The following is a 7349-nucleotide window of genomic DNA, read 5'->3' on the forward strand; positions in this document are numbered from 1 at the left end:
AAACCACTTTGAGTACATACAGGCTAAAACTATTTCACTAATTTTGTGACCTTTAACTTAATCAATGTGGAGTAGTTTGTGTAGATTCTACATGTAAAGTCTAATTTGAAAGCGTCATGCAGTACGCTCAGCTGCCAACAAAATGTGAAAACTTTGCAGGGGGGTGAATACTTCTGCAAACCACTGGAATTGCTTAATAAAAATGTCTTGTGCAAAATGCTTTTTCGGGTTCCCATTCGCTCAGTTTATTTTACTTGAGAAAACCCGGCTTTCATCAGACGTCATGCAAATGAAGGGGAAAGGTGGGGATTGCTATATAAATTAGTCATGTGTAAAGATCTTGTGTTGTTTTCAGAGATGGCTCATGAAAATGTTGTTTCCATGCACAGAGAACTGGTACACGAGAGAATCTAAGCTGATGTAATAAAGCTGTGATTTCTAAATTCCTTGTGCCTGTTTGTTTAATAGAGTCCCCCAGAGAGAGATGGGAGTATTCAACACATCAGGAGCAGAAATCACCTTGTTAAGAAGCAATGGTATGCAGCCCATTAAAGTGCTAAAAGGTCTCTGGCGCACCCTGCTGGAAACAGTATTGATTTTCCACTTCAAGCTGCCCGCATGATAACTGTGGTATACTGTGCTGCGTCTTGAGGTACCACAGATTCACCATGGTATCAGGGAAGATTCCACACAACACACTGAAAGAGGCTGAGCAATGCAGGAGGAAAAAAAGAGAAACTTGCACTCATAATAACAATCTATTTAATATAATACTAATGTGATGTAACACAATCAGAATGCTCAACAACATGATGAACACAGATTTTGGTGAGTTTTTGATCTGAACAGATTGTGATTAGGGGTGACCCTATTTATCAAGCAAGTTTATTCTTTTGTTTTCAGTTAATATTTCTGTATTTAGTCGAATGCACTCCTGTTGTTTAGGTGTCCCCAAGTGTCTGCATTTCTGAGAATGTTCTCAAGTCCTGTAAGAGCCTGCAACTGACTTAACTTCTTCACACTAAGTGCAGGGATAGGATTACACATATGTGTGAATGATATGGTGTCTTGTGTGGTTTCCGAACGGACTGAATCTCTTCCCACAAACAGCACAGTGATAACGTTTCTCTCCTGTGTGAACGCGCTGGTGTCTTTTAAGCAGTGATATATGATTGAAACTCTTCCCACAATCAGCCCAGGAACACGGAGTCCCTCCTGAGGGATTTCCCTTGTGAGTTTCAGGAACATCTAATTGACAGGAACTCTTCCCACCTTTAATAGAATGAGGTAAGGTCTTCAAGTTGCCCTGGGATTCAGAATTGTTAAAACACACAGAATGTGCCGTCTCTGTACTCTCCACAGTAAGTGGGTGTCTGTCTTGTAAAGAAGGAATTGTAACTGAGTGAGTTCTCAATGTCTTCACATTTTCTTCTTGGGGTGTTGTTTCTCTGTGTTTCTTGCACTGTGGTTTGCCTCTAGAAGCGTTTTTGCACTGGGGTGATAGAGTGGAGTCGTGTTCTCCTTCATCTACTTTAGAAGCTAAAGAAAGAAAGAGAAGAGAGACAAAGGTTATTGTACAGCATTCTTCCACATGCACTGTTCTGAAAACAAGCGAATGAGCAGTACAGTGATTGGTTGCTTGAGCTGAGGTGGATTCATTCACCAGTTAAGTGTCCCGCAAGTTTCAGTCACAGCAAAAATGATGTCAACATGTCAGCCAAGTGGAAAATGAAAAACAACATGCTTTTTTTTAATGTTTAAAATGGATTACTTTAAATCAAGCCAACAGAGCATCATGAAAAATCCTATTTAGTACCTGCATTTTGATAGTACTGCAATGTATCTAATATTTAATTTGTTTTTTGATAATTAATAATTAATATAGAAATTATCTGTTGAGCTGGTCTGCTGTACAGAACACCTCCACACACATACTTACTGTACTGTGACAATAATAACACAGCAATGCTTACTGTGAGACACACAAAAGTGAAATGTGGCATTGCGAGCAAACATTACAATCCTCTGGATAGTTGCAGTGAGATGAGCGTTTAAAAATGATATTGTATTTGCATAAAGTGTAAGAAATAAAATAAGACTCATGTTGTTGATCCTGCTGCATACATTCTCCACAGAAATTCTCTACTGAAATGTTTCTTCTGGTGATGCTGAGGAACCCAACTGGATTTGGCATCACCCAGTGATGGGACATGTGATCCCTGCAGCTCTGTAAAGCTGTGGGAGCAGAACTGCAAACAGCCTACCAGGAATGAGGAAAGGCAAATATCTAACACAGGGGTGTCCATCCAGGCACAGGAGTAGCACTTTATATAACTGAACCTGTTCAATGTGGAGTGGAATGGCCTCCAGGAGCATGATTGGACACCGCTGATCTCACAGCATTCTAAAGAGGCGTGGCAGCGGCTGCACATCTAGCAGGTGCCTCAGAAGCAAGCACAGTGATGTCCTTGTTGACATAGTGGTTGGGCAGCTCCCCTTGGTTAAAATATGAATCTCAAGCACCCTGCTGGTGTTCAGTACCAGGTTCTCCAGGATGAACAGGCAGCTCAATGCTGCTTGTTTTGTAGGATTACCTCTAAATCCCAGTTCACATTCAGATGGAGAGTCATCACACAGGTTGGATCCCAGCTTGTTGTTCTCCTCAAGTGTACAGACATGATTTTCATGAGGAAGTTCCTCTGCGATGGGGACACATTCCTGCTCTATGAATTCCTCTTTAATAGGAACACATTCCTGTTGAGGGACCTCTTCATCTTTAACACATGCCAGCTCTGTAACCTGCATTAAACTTGCACAGCACTCCTGCTTCTATCTTTGGCCCTTCCTGTGCTTCAGATTCAGGGATAGCGTGGCTCTCTTTGGGATCTGTGGGAAACAAAACTGTATACAATTAGATCTCTTACTTACCAGCTAGGTTTGTTAGTTGCTTTGATCAGGGATTTAAAGTTACTGTTCCTCAGTTATTTCGTATAGGGTTGAGCCGGTATAATAGTTTGGTGGTTTAGGTACATGATGGCATTGATACCATTCCTGTTATTCTACATTGCAATTATCGGTTAACGCTGTGTTTGTGTTCCTATGAACAAAGTGAAGGAAAAGGCATTTTCATATGAACATCTTTTTATTCTACGTCCTGTACAAAACAAGTCTCAGTGCTGCTAGGCTTTCTCACCTCCTGTAGCCTCACACTGGAGCATTGCATCCACTTCTACCTCCCTGTCAATCACCATCATGACCACCATTCTGCCTTTGCATTGTTCTAATGCAAACATCCATTTCTCTACTGCAAACATGCTTAGAAACCAAGCCAGGAGACTTGCAGTCTTAGCAAAGTGTCTGAGGAATGCCTTTTTGTTACCTGATACTGTATTGTGAGAACGGTTTTGAAGGAAACGGTCAACGCAGAATACAAGTTTCAATGTGTCAAATACAATGAGCAGACAAGCGACTGCAGCAGGATAGCCTGCTTATTCTCAAAGCAGTTTCATTTAAACACGTGATTTACACAACTCAAACTTTTTAAAGTGCAGCAATATGTTTTTTGTACAAACTCCACCTGTGTAATAATCATTAGCAACAACACTGGAAGCTTACTTGTGCAACGTCACGTGAACTGTAGATATAAATCCAATAACATCCCTTGTAGTATTAAAATACATTTGTAATGGTGTGGCTCTCCCTATTGTATGTATCCCGTGCAAACTCATCTCTGCTCTTAAATAATAACCTGTATTAGTAAATGTTTATAAGCAATATGAGCGACCGTTTCCTAATTCCGTTTACCATCAGCTGAACAAAGTACTTTATTTAGAGACTCAATCTAGAGACTCAATAAAATGATACAATTCAGTTGACACCTTACTGTGTTGTATTTACTTCCTCCAACTTCAACCCTTAATTGAACTTGTGGAACCACTCGGGTCCAAAATCTTACAGCGGATTGGTGCAGGCAGGGTGCTGCTGCCGCCCCTTTATTCACACAGTGAGGTCTGGAAAGATCGTGTAAATGTGTGTGTGTGGAACAAGAAGGAAACAGGACGAAAGCAAAAGAACGAGCAGCGAATGAGCCGCGACTGTACCAAAGACAAACTCAACAGCACTGGAGCGGAATACAATGAAACCATTTATCTAAAAATAGATTCGCAGTCAAACAGTTCAATCAAACACTGAAACCCGATGTGCTGCTGCCTGTATGTTGATATTAGATCACAAAGGTAGTTTAAGGTGTTTGATTGACCAAGCAATACCACACAATAAAATCAATCTTACCTTGAAATATTAAAGGTTGTTTAGTGTCTGCATCTGCAGCGTTTATACACCCTCGCACTGCTTTCAGCTCGCTCTCTGATATTTCCAATCTCAGCTTCAGACTTTCATTCTCTTTCTCCTTTTTGTTCCATTTCCACTCTGAATTCAGTGAATTTGCTGCCGACAGCTTTAGTAATCGCGCACAAGACGGTGTGTAGAGCCGCTTTCACTGCGTGCTCGATGGTAGAGGCGAGCTCGTCTTGAGAGCGACACGGACACGCTGACGCGTCCATCTTCACTGGTTTGAGTTTCACACTGGTCTAGCGGAATCCTCTTTTCAATCAGAAACACCGCCTGCGGTTTTTATTTATTAATATTTATTTTGTACTGTAGCCTTCCCATTCAAATATATTCATCACTTCTTCTGTTGTGATAAAGAAAGAACACAAACAACATGCTTTGCAAGGAGTAACTTTACTTTGGTCTTTCAGAATCGCGCAGAGCTCTGCTGGAGCTTCAACGCGTTTGTTTCTCAGTAAATCATCTCATTGAAAAGCTCGACTTGTCTGTAGCTGCGACTGACGCGCTCCGCTCTGTGTGTGAAATTCAACACAGAAAAGGGATGCTTTCCTTTTCACGGAACTCTGTGCAGGTGATAAACAAACACAAAAATCACAAAATATTAAAAAACATTTCATCCCAGCATAAATATTTTAAACAGCAGGAGACAGCGTGTTGTAAAATCATCACTGACTGCAACCACCTCTCCACACATGAACAAAACAAACCTCTCTATTTCCTGTACTGAAATGAAAGCGTCACCAGCAGAAGGCCGGTCTGGTTGGAACAATCGCGTATTATTGGCTGTAGAAACACTCTATCCCCAGCATGTGAGTCTGATTGGCTGTAGAAACACTCTATCCCCAGCATGTGAGTCTGATTGGCTGTAGAAACATTCTATCCCAGCATGTGAGCCTGATTGGCTGTAGAAACACTCTATCCCCAGCATGTGAGCCTGATTGGCTGGCCTCCCTGTCGGAGGCGGTTATGAAACTGGATGTCAGAGTTCGCCATGTTGGCTCTTTCAGCGCTGTGTTCAATGCGATGCATTCAGGCGCGTTAAGTAAGTGAGCCGCTCAGAAAGCACACGGAGCTGAATTTAAATGACTTAACGCTCTGCTACAGGAGAGCGCTGAGCGACTTTTAAAAATGGAGAATAATAATGATTTGCTTGTTTGTGTTTGTGAGGTGATGGTAGATGAAATGGCCCCGTGTGAAGTTACTGTCCCCTGCTGGACCTCGCTGAGTTCGGCGCTCTGTTTGGACTGAACCTCATATCTGGCTGTGTTTAATACCGACAATACCGACGTTAATAATGAACATTATGAATAATATTAATACTACAAGCCTAATAATAATACATTAATAACTATAAAACAGCTCTACATTTAAAAATAAAAATGAAATTAAATGATACAAATTTGAAAACAACCATTTTTACATTATTGTCTACATGCATCATCTCAAATAATTACAATGTCATTTATCAGACCCTTCGGCGTTGTCTTTTGAAGAATTAAACCTGCCAGATCGAACGCAGGCTAACATTCAATCAATCAATCAATTAATCATATATATTTTCTATAGCGCCCCATATGCGCTTCACAAAATCTGTTTGAAAACAAGAAAATATGTAATTGTAAGCCTGGTCGAACAAAATAAGTCTTCAGTGTAATTTTAAACAAAGAGCGCTTTCCACGATTTAAGATGCTTTAGAGAGACAGAATATTGGAATTGGCAGCCGAAACTGGGGGATAAAACTGCCTGTGATCAAAGTGGGCAGAAAAGTTGCATACTTTGCATAACGTATTTGGGAGAAAAGAAAACGGATCATCTCTGATTTGTAACGTTTCCATGGTTCGGCCCGGCCACTGCCGTGTGACTGGTTAAAACGATGAGTTCAGTTTTTTTTTTTTTTCTGCTGCTTGGTAATTCAGTCATGAGGCAGCTGTAGCAGAGTGGCGCAGCGGAAGCGTGCTGGACCCATAACCCAGAGGTCGATGGATCGAAACCATCCTCTGCTAGCGTGTTTTTCTTCTGTTAGCAAAGTAGATTTTCTAAAATATTATCTGAAGGCAATTAATTAATATTACATTTCGCAATCAAGGATGATATGATGCGCAAGGATACTTGTCTTTCATTAGAGCTGAAATAAATTATTGCGCTTTGAGATTATATGTTACTAGCGAATTGTTTAAAAATGTACTTAACTAGAGTACAACTGTTCTAAAAAAGAATGTTATCTCAAAAATAGTGGCTTGTCAAGCCGCAATAACTCAGTTGGGAGAGCGTTGCTAAAAAAAATATATAAAAAAATCTCCCTTTGTGCTTCTCGGAAGGCATACGATGGACGGAGCACTGCAGTTTTTCAGTCTGGGGAATATTACAAATTAGGAGACTGTGCTTTAAAATACACATGTAGGGCGGGCGTCTCTGTTACAAAGAATTGTCGCACTTTGTATTGATCTCCATAATGCATGGGACTAAATACGCAGACACATTAAAACTATTTGGAAAATGCGGGCATCGATCCCGCTACTTCTCGCATGCTAAGCGAGCGCTCTACCATTTGAGCTAATTCCCCTTAAATTGTGTGAGCGATTCTCATAGGCTACATCGCAGCTTGATATGAGCAATTCAGATTGTCTTTTTGGCAATGTAGTCGTCCAATTGCAAATTCAAAAAAAAAAAAATTAAATAGCAAATATTTCGACAACAGGTATGTTTTCAATTTCTTCAAAAAGAAGTCTCAGCTCGTTTATTCAGTCTCTTTAAAATCCACCTCTGTGTCCCGATGCAGCAGCGCTGTGTGCTGTGGCTCGAGCTTGTTTGACGAGGCAGACAATGCAAAAATGCCAAAACTTGCTTTTGTATCACATGACAAACTTAAGGTATGCTTTAACGGCTTGGCTGTCTCAAGTTAGTTTGTATTGTTAATGGAACACCTCGTTGTTGCCCAGTCAGTGTATCATATGAAGTAGAGCTTGCCAGTTGGTGCCGACGGTCTGCCAATAAAAGTT

General features: G+C 40.8%; 1 long non-coding RNA gene across 1 annotated transcript; it reads right to left on the reverse strand.

Moving 5' to 3' along the window:
- Positions 1–745: 745 nt before the first annotated feature.
- Positions 746–5057, reverse strand: LOC131703035 (uncharacterized). Its single transcript, XR_009309653.1, has 2 exons — positions 4291–5057; positions 746–2886 (listed from the first exon to the last, which is right to left on the reverse strand). It is a non-coding gene; the product is annotated as an uncharacterized LOC131703035 (long non-coding RNA).
- Positions 5058–7349: the final 2292 nt, after the last annotated feature.

The sequence above is a fragment of the Acipenser ruthenus genome, chromosome 32, assembly GCF_902713425.1.
Source record: "Acipenser ruthenus chromosome 32, fAciRut3.2 maternal haplotype, whole genome shotgun sequence".
Classification (NCBI taxonomy): Eukaryota; Metazoa; Chordata; class Actinopteri; order Acipenseriformes; family Acipenseridae; genus Acipenser; species Acipenser ruthenus.